Source organism: Coturnix japonica, chromosome 6 (genome assembly GCF_001577835.2).
Source record: "Coturnix japonica isolate 7356 chromosome 6, Coturnix japonica 2.1, whole genome shotgun sequence".
In the NCBI taxonomy this organism is placed as follows: Eukaryota; Metazoa; Chordata; class Aves; order Galliformes; family Phasianidae; genus Coturnix; species Coturnix japonica.
The window spans coordinates 26196917-26212331 of NC_029521.1; the positions used below are offsets into that span (position 1 = coordinate 26196917).

General features: G+C 39.2%; 1 long non-coding RNA gene across 1 annotated transcript in view; it reads left to right on the forward strand.

Moving 5' to 3' along the window:
• LOC107316216 overlaps nucleotides 1-15335 on the forward strand; it is a 19529-nt gene extending 4194 nt beyond the window's left edge. Inside the window, exon 3 of the long non-coding RNA XR_001556239.2 lies at nucleotides 1-15335. This exon is cut by the window's left edge and continues 3415 nt beyond it. This is a non-coding gene — a long non-coding RNA (uncharacterized LOC107316216).
• The last annotated feature ends 80 nt before the right edge of the window (nucleotides 15336-15415 follow it).

Sequence of the window (15415 nt, forward strand, 5' to 3'; positions counted from 1 at the left end):
CAGCCACAGTGTCAATGTGGTGGTAGAGGAGATACAGAGAAACATGCTACTGCAACTTGCTCCTCTCTGTCCCGTAAGTCGTCCAAGTAGGTTTTGGAACTGGCTGCAGTCTTCACTTACCATGAATCTGAAACCCATGGAACAATCATATGTGTTAGGCTGGAATAACCCAATCAGTAGCTTTTCTTTTTACAGTGGGCAGGTCTCTGTCTAGAAAATCACTGAAATTAGGTCTAAATGATTTTGTTATGACCCCAACAAAGGATTCAGGGACAGATGGGAAGGGTCACATGTGTCTGGCCAGGCACCAGCTCAGGGAGAGAAACCCTGGGAAGGGGGCAAGTGGAACAAGCAGAACTCCACGGGATGTAGAATGGGAGAGGAAAGCCTTACAGAACAACACAAATTACATTCACATTTTCTGTGGTTTCTTCAAGGAGAAAGCCGTTCCTTGAAGTAAGGAACAGGATACTCAACAGTCCCCAAGCACCAGTGGGCAAGTGATGACAGATTTGCTTTGCTAAAAGTACTTTATTATGATTGATCTCAAATACCACTCTTCCTCTCGAACTTCTACAACATTTCAAGGATATTTTCTATGGACTATGTAGAACTTCTGTATTGGCAAGTAGCTGTTGAGTAGATCACCTGCATATGGGCCACAGACAACTGAAATAATGCGCATAGGATTAGGGTGAGTCAAATGGCTGACCCTCTTTAAAGTAATCAGTGAGTGGTTGAAAAGTTCACACTAATAAATGCAGGGACATGCCAGTCTTATCTCTATAGACAATCAAAATTTTAAACTAATGTTCTTGTATGTAGTGAAACAAAACAAAAGCTCCCTTACTGCTCCTTGAAATCAGTAGAGGTGGTAAGTTATTGTGTGACTTGTTTTTTCTGAATGAACTAAGACTTTAAGGGACTACACACTCAAAAAGCACCAGAGAGGTTCTAATGCTTTACACAGATCCATACAGAGAAAGGGAGTATCAGTCTTCTTTCATTTAAGTCCCAGGGTAAAATCAGTTTTTATGCTGATAGTACAGTTTTGTTTGGGATAATTATTTTGAACTTGCTCATTTTCCCAACCTAAACAGCTAATCTGTAGTTTGTATTCAGCCATAGTATCAAAAATCTTCTTTCCACTTGTGTGAGTAATTTCATAATGGTCGCTACATAAAGAAGAGGCTGTGACATAAAGAAACTGTACCATTTTTATTCTGTTGATATAATCAAAGTAATAAAACCTGTGCATGTAAATGATAAGAGATGTTAGTGCCATGTTGCTGGGAAACTGGCTCAGAAACAACAGTGAATGAAATGCATCTGGGAATAAGAAGCTAATTCATATAGTAAATAATAGGTTGCACAAATTTAATCAGTTGGAAAACCATTACATGTGTAAGTGGATACCCTGTGGGGGGAAAAACTTAGATTTGATGCACTGGACTGAATGATCAGTCCACTCGGGATTTTGTTGTGTAAACACCTATTTCTATCACTTCAAGGGAGTTTTTGGGTTGAGCAGTTTATTTTAATTTAAGAAATAACTGACGTGTATGAAAAGGCATAGCTGTAGATTTTGGTTTTGTTGTACTGCCCTTCAAAGATCAGAAGGTTTCCTTCTAAACTTCTCTACCTAAAACCTAAATGAAACTGTAGTGCATGTAGAAACAGGTGATCTTACCAATTTAGTCCCCATTTCTGGTTTAAACCGTGTGAAAAATGCTCAGTTTTGGCAAGGTGCCTTTGTAAAATTAAAAATAGATACCAGCCTGTTAGAAAAGCTTAGAAACATGTAAGCTCTCCAAGGCAGTGCTTGTTGCTTGTGAAAAACAAACAAACAAACAATAAATCATGTTTTCCTAGGAAAACTTTGCAAAGGGCCACAAAGGGCATTTTCCTATTAATTTCTGTGGGGAATGTGCCCAGGTTTTTCACTGATTGATAACAGTTTTGCTACAAAACTTCTTATGGTATGTTACAAGACATGTATCTTGATAGAAAATCGAGAAGCCCTATAGATAAAATGTTTTTTTTCATGGCTTTTTCTGGTTCTTGTATTAAGCCACAGCTTGGCTGAACTTTTTTTTTGCTGTTGTGAAACATCCCTGTTTACTAAAGCGATATTATAAGTTTCATTTTTTCCTGAATATTGTTCCCGAGGAAATACCAAAGCATTGTTTTTACAAGATACCCTGAACTGTCAGTTTCCTCGAAACACAATGTATTTAATACAAAGCCATTAAGCCTTGTAAAACTGTCAAAAATGTAAATGACACTTGTAATAAAACCTTGTCGTGTGACCGGCTCTAGCTAATCAGGGTTGATGATATCACTGCAGCTGATCACGGCTGGTGCTATGTACATTTCGACAGCTTTATGACCTGCATGGATTTGTGTTATTAAAATTGTACAGTTTTGTAAGGAATTTGGGATTTAATAAAGCAGCAGAGAAACTACAAAAGGGACGGCGTATTCCACTAAAAGCGAGCCAGGCTTTAAAAAAATAATGTCAACATATATAGTACATGAGTGTGTGTGTGTGCATGTGTCTGTGGATGTGAATAGGAAAACCAGGAGAGGTTCTCCTCTCGTAGCTCTCTCAGGGTAAGGGCTGCTCATATAAACCACTTTTATGTATTTATAGCCCAGCAAATACCTTGCATCTGTGAGGCCATAAAACAAATTACAATGTATCCAATTGCTTCAAGGTGGCGAATTGTGCTTAAACTTAATGACTTGTACAGATTATAGGAGAAAGAGCATTACCTGTTTAATGTCCTTTTTAATAAGTAATTCCTGAACAAGTATAGTAAATGGGAGGTTGGGTCTTTGTTTCGGTTTGTTTCTTTTTCTTCTTTTCCCCCTGAGATCCCACTAGAGTAGGCCTTTGTCCCTGCAATAGCTGGGTAACGCACTGTTATATTTATTTTGCAATACTTTGAACTGCTCCCCAGAGTACAAACATGTCAGATGAGGAGAGACGAGGACACATATTCTCCCAGTAATCTATAAATTCAACCTAATGGGGCAGATATCAGAAAAATGTGTTGGACTGAAGGTGCATAAATCACACCTGGTTTCCTGGCATAAGCTGGCACTGTGTGCCTTATATTTCAGCCAAATTATTCCATTTGTTTCTGAAGATATTTTAATCCCTCGTGACCTCAAACTTCCCGTGAACCAGGCCCTGAACAAACGGCCGCCCACTGTCTTTGCAGTAAATCTGTTGTCTCCCTTCTAGGCCCGCAACCCGGGATCATAGATCACCCCTGCACCGCATCTTGCTTCAATTTACTCAATTAACTCGAGTAAAGCACTTGTAAGTTTGCAGATGTTGCTTTATTATCAAGGCCTAAAACGTACAAGAGAGTTCAGGAGCCCGAGGTTACGGGGAGGTTGTGCTGAGGGGGTGGGCAGCAATGGTGCAGGCCTCCCTCTGTCTCTTTGGGATGGTGGGCTCAGGACGTGGCTCCCCAGCACAGTTATTTGAACCATAAGATTGCCTCGTGGATCGGGGACCATCTGATGTTATCTCACAGAAAGATAGGATATGAGAAATAGGTATTTCACCTCAAGATGAGATAACACTGTGATTAACAGATGTTTAATTGGGCCATTCGTCAAGTGAAGAACCTGCCTAAAAGTCAGCGAGGCTGAGTAAATTATTTCCAACCCTGCAGGTGTTGGACTGGCAGCTCTATTACTCTTCCAGAAATGGGCTTTAGAAGATTTTTATATGAAAAGATAATTTATTTCTATGAGGTATTGTATTGTGCTTTTTATTTATGTAATAAGCTTTAAGTTTTGTGTCTGGGCCTCCTTCATCTTCACACTGGAATGAACTGGGGAGGGTCAGAAGGAGGAAGAGTCCCTCTGTGAAATTACCATCTAGCAAAAGTCATGTGTCATGGTATTTGAGAACTTCCCAGCAGCCTATAGCTGTGGATATGTATATATATATATGTGTGTGTGTTATATGTGTTATAAAATATATATATATAAATACATATATAAAAATAGGTGGGGAAATTTTTCAAAACATAACTGGCTTAATAAACTCAAAAATCACTGGTGTTGTAGGACTGGTGTTGTTGTTTATCCTGATCATTAGCAGAGATGAGTTGCTAGAGGTCCATTTATTCTATGAAAAGTGTATCTGTATTAACCAGCATTTTGACCCAGGATTTCAGTCTCAGTGTATCACAAAAATCAGATATCAAGTGGGTTCCATGTTGTTGCAGATCTCGCAGCAAGTTTCATTCAGGTCTGATTTTAATTTCCAACAATAACCATCTAGCCTGCATTAATTATTCTCTTCGCTGCCAAACTTATTTAAGATGCTCTAGGGATGGTTACAAAATATATACCTTTAATTCCTGTGGACTGTTTTCCTGCAGCAGTAGATTTTTCCTGTTGGCCCACAGTAGTTATGACAGAAGTGAAAGCTTTGGAGCTATTGTGATGTTCATTTCTGCAGTGCTCAATGAGAGTGAAGAAAAATCCAGAGCAGCCTTTCCATCTTCACTGATGTCCATGAACAGGTGACAAGCTCAAATAGCCTTTCTCATGTCCTTCTACAAGACATAGTTAAAACTACTGGAGGTTCTCTTGCATATACACAAGGATGTCTTATGCCTATATTAGATCTTAACAGAGGCACTTGATGTGTAGCAAATTGTTCCTATGAATCGTAGAATCAATGAAACAACAACAGGAGTAGCAACACCAGCACCTATCAGGCCTTGTCTGTCTGTCGTCTAGCACTATGATCACAAGACAGTTGACAGCATATTTCATGTTAATGCTTTTTAGTCATCTTTGTGATACTTATAAGTATCTGAGATAAGACTAGATCTCTGGAATAGCAAGAACAGAAAAGAAAAAAAAAAAAGGGGCTATATTCCTGAATATCTTTTCTCCTTTATGGCATTCAGCCTATGAACAAGATGCTGATAGTTTAACATATATATAATTTTTTTAGCTTTTGCAGAAATCTTTATCAGATCTTACTGGGCTTAAAGGGCTTTGGCATATGAAGTCTTCTGTAATGGTGACATTAATTGAACAGACTGGAATGAGTTAAATGAGGTCCAATTCTATCAGTTTCTCCTGCATCATCTAAACTGAAGCTTGGGTTTGATAGCAAGCCAAATTTTAGTCCTCTGTTTTCAGTATCTGTAATGCTTTAAACTGAGAAGCCAAACTAAATCTCAGGGGGAGTCACATGGCTCACAAATGTGGATGCAAATGGATACACATATACTTTTAGTACAATATTTTGTGTGTGAAAGTCTCTCAAACTCTTCTTGGCGTTTAACTTCCATAAGAGAATCTTTAATTACTCTTTGAATAAGCCATTACATTTCTTTTTTTACTCACAGCATTTTTTAAAATAGTGGTCTGTTCTGTTTCTCTGTATAATGGAAGTTAATAAAATATGTGCCAGAATCAAAAAATATGATGAGCTACAAGGCATACTCCAGACTATAAGGAAAGAGAAGAAAGAGCTGGCCTTTAATTCCACAGCCTATCAGTATTTCTCATTGGAATTGCTTTTGGTCCCTTTCCCCAATATGTCTGGCCTGAGTCTAAATAATTCTCCCCCTTTCTAACTTTGTAGCTCCCCAATTTGTGCTCATTTAAACCCCGTCCACTGTGCCAAAAAAACAGCTATGGTTTAAGTCCAACGTCTGTTGAATTACAACCACTGAAGAAGGAATCTCAGAAATATGTTACACTAAAGTACCAGCAATAATTTACCAGCAGTTCTGGCTAACTGGGGAGGTCCTAGTTGCCTGGAGGTTAACGAATGGGAACCCAGCCTATAAAAAGGGTAAGAAGGAAGATCCAGAGAATTACAGGCCCATCAGCCTGACCTCAGTACCAGGGTAAGTTATAGAGCAAGTCTTCTTGAATGCCTCATTGTACATGGCACTGGTAATACTGCACCTTCAACTTCGTGTTCAGTTTTGGGCCCTGAATGAGAAGGATGATGTTGAGTTGCCTGAGCACCTGCAGAGACAAGTAATGAAGCTGGTGAAAGGACTACAAGACAAGATATAATGAGGAGCAGAATGGGTTCATTTAGTCAGGAGAAGAGGAGGCTGAGGGGAGACTACATCACTTTCTACTGCTTCCTGAAAGGAGCTTGCAGTGCAAATGTGTTGGTCTCTTTCCTCAGATGACAACACCTGTGTTAGAAAACTGGTAGTCTTGTACCTGTAAGACAGTGCACAATAGCAGCTGAACTGTCTTCCTGTCTCCATTTCAAAGAAGGAGCTTGGTAATGGTGCTGGAGTCTGCTTTATGAACACTGGCTGTTTAGTGTAAGAAATAAATTTGTCCTTCATTCAATGAACTAAACATCTGAGAAACAAATGATGTTCCAGTTGTTTAACTTTTACTCACTTTTGCACATCACTGCTTCTGCACAAGTGGTATAACTGGATACTGTGATCAGTGCTGAGTGGTTTGTCTGATCACTATCTGCAGATGGCTAACACACTCTCAGGAACACAAGAGTTGCTCACAGCAGCTATCATGGACACAAGTGTATTTTGTGACAAGTGCTCTTCATCTCCTTGCTAAACTCAGTTAAATGTAAACCAAACAACTGGGCCAATTTTGTTGCTTTTGGCAGGGCAGTGCTGTTAGCAAGTGACTTGCTAGGAGTGGCCACTGGGTCCTTGCTGAAATGTGTACATGGCACTAACAGTTCTTTGAATAGAAATGAATTAGATGTCTGTGCTTTCACCTAGCAGATGGCAAATGAGAAACTATCTTCACTTTGCTCTTTTCTATCAATACCCAGCTGTCAGCTATTGATAAGCTGCTATCAAAACCTGATTCGGTTAAAAACTCATTTGGATGTAACTATCTCAGTTCCAGCCACTGCTGTTTTAGACAGTTTACAATCAGGAGACAGCCACTGACTTCAAAAGACATCATCAGCTCTCAGCTTGTAAAACGCAGAACTCTCATCTTAGAATTGTAGAATCACTAACCATCCCACAAGAGACCCACAGGGATCATCAACTCCAACTTCTGGCTCCACGCACAACCACCTAAAAATCAAACCATATGTCTGAAAGCGTGTCTTGAACTCCAGGAGGTACTGTGCCCACTGCCCTCTGGTGCAGAGCCTTTCTCTACCTCTCACCTGACCCTCCCCTGATGCAGCTCTGTGCCATTCCTTCTGGCCCTGTTGTTGACTCCAGAGAGCGGAGCTCAGCACTGAACAACAAAAAACTCCACATAGAAGGGATCTCCAGAAAGAAATACTTCCTTAGTGGTAGTCAGCCTTTAAATGGGGGTCATTATTCCATGGGTATCATTTCAGTCACACAGCTGAATTGCCTTCACCTGTGCTTCAGGGCTGACCCAGTTCTTGCCTCAGGTGGTCAATCAGTGGTTCAGGCCATGATTCAACAGTTCCCATACAGCTTCTCAGTCATAAATATATGAAATCAGTGTGCCTTAAAGAAGACTTAACAATGTTGCTTTAGATCCAGCTGCAGTTCAGCCTCTCTCTTTCTTCCTTTAAATATATATATTTCTATCTTAATAGCACATTTCATAAACTGCCATCTGGTCTTGTTGTGAACCACAAGCCTACTGTGTCTCTTCTGTAAATACTGGCTTGGCTTTGTGCAAATTAACATGGAAAATGATCAGAAGGAAAGCTTGCATTGATTTCACTGGAAGAAGTTGAAATTTCTTTTAGTCTGTTGTTGGTGTGAAAATTTGTATGCAAATATTTTGTCAAAATAAAGTTTGGAAAGGATAAGTGAATTGAAATGGCAATTAAATCATGATTATTTTTCCAGCAGAATTGAGAGTTTGATTCCAGCTCCCATGTTTTACATCCCTTCTCGTCTTTTTTAAAGGAAGTATCCAAAGATCATCAACAAAGGTTGGCCTTAATCTGGGGAAAGGCTGTGCTCTTTTTGAAACTCATAACCCACTTCTCCATTTAAAGGAGGTTCATTTTTGTTTGTTTTGGTTGAACAAAACAACAGAAATTCACAAATTTTTCTTTTATTTAATCTTTTTCTCCAGAGAAGTAAGAAGAAGATTTGTGCAAAATAACAAGAGCAATATCAATGCTGTGCGGTGCTCCTTGGAAGTTGGACTGTGCTTGAATACTCAGCAGTTCTGAAGGAAATAATTATCATTTTCTCTATTAGAAGTATTGATAACACAGCACCCATCAGACACACAGGCCATGCTTAAAGACATTCTGGGTGCTGGCTTTTATCACCATTCACAGATATGAGACTCTTTCAGTTACACTGAGGGCTGTTTTGTTGGCAGCACTTGTTTATGGTTTTATTTTTATTTTTTAGTTTCTTTTACATAAGAAAATTTGAATAATATGCAGCAAATTGAATGACAGATACAATTTTGAAGGCTACAAACCTAAAACCTTTAAGCAGTGATTTAAAAGCTAATTATTATGGATATAACCATTCAACATTCGTTTCTTAATACTGTTCCCTCAAGAAATAGTGATTTAGTCAACCAATTATTTTATCTCTTTTAGGGATACTTCCTTAATTGCAAAACAATCTAAAAATATAATCAGCATGCTAAATACATGTGGTATCTTGTTTAGAATGCCACGTTGGAGGAAGAATGCAATTAAACTGTCAAAATGTAATTGTTTCTCATATTTAATTTAAAGAGGCTGATTCACATTTGCTTTTCATGTTTAGGAGTTAAAAAACAAAGCAAGTTACTAGTACAACTACTAGTTTTTAATAAAGAAAACATAAGCTTGGAGCACTGACGAAAGCTGCCTCTGTCATGAGATACTGCTATCAAAAGATAGGAAACCATTCTTATTTTTTTTCACTCTTCTCCTAATCACAGTTCAGGATTCAGTGCTGCAGCACGTAAGATGATCTTTGTAATTTCAGGCACAGCTCAAACATGAGATGATTTGTAACAAGCTCTCCATCTACTCACTGCCTTCAGAGCCTATGTTCAGAGATGTCTTGCCTTGTGGCTGTCTTCCAAGCTACTGGAAGAATAAGGGTGGAAGGGGACCCTGAACTGGCCTTTGATCAGCTCATCTCTCATCCCTACTACTTCTGCTCTGGAGAAAGGGGCAGGTACAGACACAGACCTGCAGTAGTTTTACCTGTCTGTATCTGTGTTGAAAACCACCTGCTCAGTGAAAACTGGTCCAGATTTACCTTTATCTATTCCAAACTGAGTGACAATGTAAGCAGAGGAGCAGTGCAGTTCTGGGATTGTTATTTCATAGCGTATAACCGGGGCTGCTATTTCATAGGATGTAACCTTGAGTGCACTGGATGGAAATTAAGATCCATCTGACCAAGTGCATGACCCTCAAAGGCAACTCTGAGCATTCTCCTAATTTTGTTGATACATACAAGTACTTTCAACACAATGCCAGAAAAAGAGCTAGCTTTTGATTCCAAGTCGGAAAAAAAGGATTTTCTACTTTCATCTTATGTCATTTTTCTTTTTTTAAAAAATAGGGGAAAAAAAAATGTATTAAAAGTTATGTAATAACCAGCTAGGATAAATCTTTGAGATTAATTAATTCAAGTTTATTGGACCCATGTAAACTTGCCAAGAACTTTTCAACCCTACTTGGCTCTTCAGCAAAGATCAGCAGCCTAATGGGTTCAGTAGCACTGGTAATTAACCTACGATCTTAGATCGGGTAGGAGTCTTTTAGCATGTACAGAACACTGTGATGAACTCCATTTTGTGATAATAAATAAACACAGTATCATGTATTATTCCAGCCAACACACCCGGACACCTTACAGGCTTCTGTCCTCAGTGGGCTGAATTTTCTGAAGAGTCAGTTTGCAATTTGAAGCCTCTATAGGTAGTGCTGCCTTTAAGTGGTACACATGCTGGTGACCAGGCATACAAATACAAAGATAAAATATACAAGCAGCCTGTACAGATAATTGCAGAAGTGAATTAGGGGACTTTATTGCCATTAGAATGTTGGGTATATTTTGTATTTGTGTTTTCTTGTACGCTATTTGTATGCTATATTTTATTACTGCTTTACAAATGGAGCAGGTTTGCTTTTACTTTGTTTTGTCTCTTCTGTAACTAGGACAATAAATAGCACTGGTAGGTTGTTATTCCATCAATGGCACATTGGCTTAGCGGGTGGGCTTCCCACCTATTTGTTCCCAGCAGTGTATATGTGCAGGTTTATTCCAACTTACAAATGCACTGGAAAGAGGGATAAATACATGATATCACCACTTTTTTCAGTATGTTTTTGACAAGTGAGTTATGGCTGAAGATGCCATATCTGTGCCTGCTACCTCCCAGTAGAAAAAGAGTCCCACATCAGCAGCTAGGAGTGCGTAGGGGGCTGCATTTTAAAAGCTCAGTCCTACAAATCCTCAAGATCCAACTCTTCCCTTGTGCTCCTGCATCCATCCTCATGTGAAAAAATGGATGTGTGTGTGCCAGGCCAGGCCTTGAGTAGGCTCTGCAAATTTTATACTGGATTTGTGTCCCGTAAGAACATGCATTAGGGTTGCCAGTTTGAAATATGACAAAACCCAGCCGCCTCAGACAAATGGCTGCTACCCACGCTCAGCTTCGTCCGCACATGTGCGGTGCTCAGGATAACAACTGCCAAGTCTATAGTAAAAGAGGCCAGGCAGGAAGCCAGCCACATGGCAACTCTAAATGAAATTAATAAGACTTTATAAAAAGTTAAAAGCACAATGTAGCTTTTCAAAGTGTTTCTTAGAGATCTCTACATATGTATAGGTGTTTCATGTCTATGAGATAGAGGCTTGGGGTAAATTTAATGCAGTATGCTTTTCTGGCTAAGAATATATATTCTTTTCTTTCTCCTGAAAGCTGTTGATATAAACTGGGACTCATTAAAAACACCTTGTGTTTTGTTTTTAGAACTCTTGATTTTAGGTCATTTGCTGGATCATTAGAACGTGATGTAGCATCAGCAACTGTTCCAGAGGAGCCCTTTCTTGGAAGAAACAGAATATTTTTGTCTCAGTCAATGGCAATAAAAGGGTGCTTAGCACCTTTTAGGAGATGCTGAGTGTCTCTCCCAGGCCCAAGTCCAGAGATAGCATTCCCGAAGGACAGATACAAGGATATTAAAAAGGACTTTGATCAAAGAAATATTGCTTCTTTCCTCCTTTCACTAAGCAGATGTGCAACGTGTCTTGGGAAAGAAATAGAAAAATTCCTGAGTGATTTATTTGATGAACCTAGTTTTAACCCAGGTTATTGCATGCCTGATATGGTGATGCTGGTTATTAGTTTTCAGTTGAAAATGACCAGATAGAGGACATATTCACTTCATCAATATAATACATTTATTGGTTGTCAAGAGAGTCACATCACACAGATATGTAAATCTGTCACTTTGTCTTAAAAGTGTATTTCTCTATTACAATGTTGCTTGATGTATGTTTTAAGGCAGTAAGGCCTTTTAAATATTAAAAAAAAAAGACAAGGGGGAAGATTTGTCTTTTCAATCACAGGATTTAAGACATTAAAAGCAGATGCATCATTTATAAAAGTAGGATTTTATCAAATGCCATTGTAAATGAAAGACTCATATCTACCATATGTAGATATGTGAATTAAAGGAACCTTCTTTCCCATGAAAATTAACAAACTGTTTTGCCAGCCTTAAGATGGATTAGTCTTTGAAGCCAGTTGCCAGTTGACCACAAATCTCAATTTGCTATGTCAAAACTAAAATAGAATAGACCCTTTGTTTACATTATATAAAAAATAAATGTTTTTATTTCTGTTTATATGACCACAGGAGTAATCCTACCTTCAGAAAAAAAAAAAAATGCACTTGAACATTAGAACAAAGAAGTTTAGTTGTAGTTTAACTCATTCTTTACCATTAAAAGAAAGATACGTCAATAACAATAATTACTAAAAATAATAAGATCTCTCTCCTCAAAATGCGCAAAACTGGCTTTCTGAAATATGATAGCATGGTAAACTTCAAAACAAAAAATAGCACCTTGCATTGTGGGGTGTTGCGGTGCTTAACATGCACTAATGCTGTGATGATGACGTGTTGCTAGCAACGCTCCCTGCTCTTGACTGAATAAGACCAGGTTGCCTGGTCTAAAATACTGAAGAGTATTTTTTTCTGTTGTCTTTAGTTTTGTATAACAGGACAGAGCAATATGGCGCACCACTTCAGCTGGCATGAAGTCTGCCAATTGTTACAGGAAGATCTATATCAGGCTCTTGAGGAAGTACCTTAAGACAATGGTAGTGCTGTTGCTAGGAATAACATTCAATGGAAACAAATATGATTTTGATAACGCAATAATAGGCAAGTTATTGTGTAACCACCTTGGTACAAACCCAAAGGAACTGATGGATTAAATATGAGAAATCTGTCAACAAGTTCAGCATATATTCCATATGTAAATCTTACACTGAGTTTAGTAGTTCTGTGTTAGCAGTGCCTCTCAAACTGGGTGCTGTATCATCTTGATTAAAACTCGTGGTAATTTACCAGTTGCTGAAGAGGGTGTTGCTAGTACAGAGGAGAATATGATAATTAATTCGTATGCAATCAATTTAAAATAAAGTAAGGTAAGCATAAGAGGGGGAATTACAAAGCATGTCTGAAAGGAAATAAAAAGAAGGATGTGGCAAACCACATAATTAGTGTAGAGATTTTTAGGCTCATTTGTTGAAAGGTGATAGAAACAGGACTGGAAGGGGGAGATCTGTCAGCCTAGTCTAAGGTGTTCTGACCTAAAATTTTAATGTAGTCTGTGACAGAGATTTGAACCAGTTTAAAAATGTGGAATTCTAGCTTCCCCCAGTAAAATGTGTTGATATCTGTTGATATTCAGATCTTTGGTTCCAGTTCATTTCCAGTGAGTACCAGGCTAATGTAAAAAAATACCGTTCAGTTCATCAAGTCACACTGAAGAGTGTGTGTTGTAACAGACCACCACTTTGTAAACCATGATTCATTGCCATGGAAAAAGAATTCTAAGACTGAAAAGATCAAGCAAAGTTGATCTCAGCTTGAGCAGTTTCACTATTTCCAAGGTGCTTAGCTGGCTGCCAGGGCTCTCTATCGCTTCAGTGAGCAGAACATCAACTTTGGGAAGAAGATGCAATCATAAAATTGATTTGCCGATTTTGTATGCTAGGAGAAGCTGCTGTACAGTGGAAGATAACTGATGACTAATGCTTCTTAAGTTCTCCTCAGAAAACTGTAAGACTGTATGAAAGCACAGTGTACCCTGAGATAGGGCTTCCAGGTGGCACAAATTTTGGATGGTGATGCGTTCAGATGCACTGCAGTCAACAGTGAATCTAGATGTAATGATGCTGAGCATGCCACAGGGCACTGGAGTTCTTCATGGTGCCTATGTTTCATTCATTGCTAAGAATATTATTGATTTCCTTTTAGGATTTAAAAGACCCCACATTGTTGAGAGTGTTTTTATGTCATGTCCGTTTTCCTGTTCTCCTGGCTTCAGTTGCAAGGATAGAGTTTTCTGGGCTCAGGGCCCACTCAAATGGTCAAAAGGATTTATTAAAGACCTTAAAAACTGAAGTGGAAGAATGGAAGTGTTTGGGTGTTTTTTGAAAAAATGTAAAGAGGTTTCTGGATTGGAATAAAAATAGTTACTGATACCCCATTTATTTCCCCACACAGCTGAACTGCTATTTTCCATTCAAAACCACATAAGGTTCTAGATGTTTTAGGTACAGCTTTAGGTATGGGCAGGTTTACCCTGGTTCTTTCCACCCTGTAGAGATTTCTGAAGATTCCAATGCTATTTGGCTGCAGCATCCTGGCTGCTGACAGATTATCTCTCCCCCTTTCCTCTTCTGGGAATTGATCTGGTTTGCACAGTAACCCTACTGCTGGCCCCAAACTGTGCCGTTCGCAGCAGGGCTGCCTGGATGGAGTGGGAGATATGGCTCTTCTGGGACCAGGGAGCTCATGGGTACTCATGTGGCTCATAGCAGGTTCTGTACCCCTGGCAGCTCTCCCTTTTCACCTTGTCTGCCCACAGCCCACCACCACTGGCGCATTACCTCCTGCCTTAGTCCTTGGTCCCTTCCTTCCTCCTTCTGCCTCCCAGTGCCCCCATTTTCCCCTGGCTCCCACACCTACGTATGTACATCTGCCTGCAGGTACTGCACAGAATAGTAGTAGTAGCTATTATTACTCTCAGTTCTTTATTAATGCCACATGTGCTGTTGTAAGGTTAAGTTATTAAGTGATATCCAATAATTGTCTCTGCTCTAAAGTGGACGTTTCATTTAACTATACTCATGCGGATCTGTTTCAGTGCCATTTATCACAACCACATTTTAAGAAACATTTCAGTAGGTCATTTCTCCTTTTCCTTTCTTTAACTCAAATAGACCTAAAAGGTCCTGGTCAAAAATTAAATACAATTACCTTTGGAACAGCATAAGGGAGTGTGAGGTTTGTATGTGCTTTGGAAGTTAAATTTATATTTTACAGGGCTATCATCTTGGCTGCAGAGTTAATTTTACTGTATTTGTGCACTTGCTGGAAACGCTTACACGAAGGCATACAATGACCTGTTTAGTTTGCAGGAGAAAATCATGTCATTTGCAAGCAAGCTTTCAGCTGTGATATTTTATAATTGTTTAGATGAAAACCCGATAATCCTCTACTCCTTCACATAAACTGCAATCCATCTTTAAAACTGTGATAATTCATAAAACCTGCAGCTTAATAAACTAACAAACCCCAGGCCTATGTTATTTTAAGGGAAGTCAATCTTTGATCAGTCAAGCTGAAATGGGTCTGATAAGTGGCGGCCTTCCTCACAGGGAGCAGCACTCCAGTTTGTTATTGCTATTTGCTCATCATCCTCGAGTGCAAAATAAGCAGAAGTCTTTCCGAGCTCCTTATCTCTTTTCACTTTCTTCTCTAGATCTCTGTCGCTTTAATCCAGCATGTCTGCTGCTGGTTAACAAGGAAATCCTGTGTCAATTATCGCCAACAACTTCCTGCTGTGAAGCTGTGGGGAATCAAAGCTTTTGAGAGCCTTTTTCACACCAGAGAGTAGTGCAGGGCCTAATTAAATGGCCCTCATATCCTGCAGCCTACTGGTGGCCAAATGATAGAGAGCTAATGAACGCTAACCTAATTTTTTCAGGAATTGTTTTGATTCTTCCGGTCAGCGGTGCTTATTGACCGAACCTGGGTCCGAGTGGGGTGGCAGAAGGTGAAAAGTGGCAAAGATGGGGATCTGTGGGGCTCTTTGTGTGCAGGCGTTCAGTTATGTACTTGTATACATTGCATATCGGGAAGGATATTTATTAAAAATTGCTTTGCCGAAATGCGTTGCCCTCTTTCCTTGATATGAATTGCTTTGGTGACTCT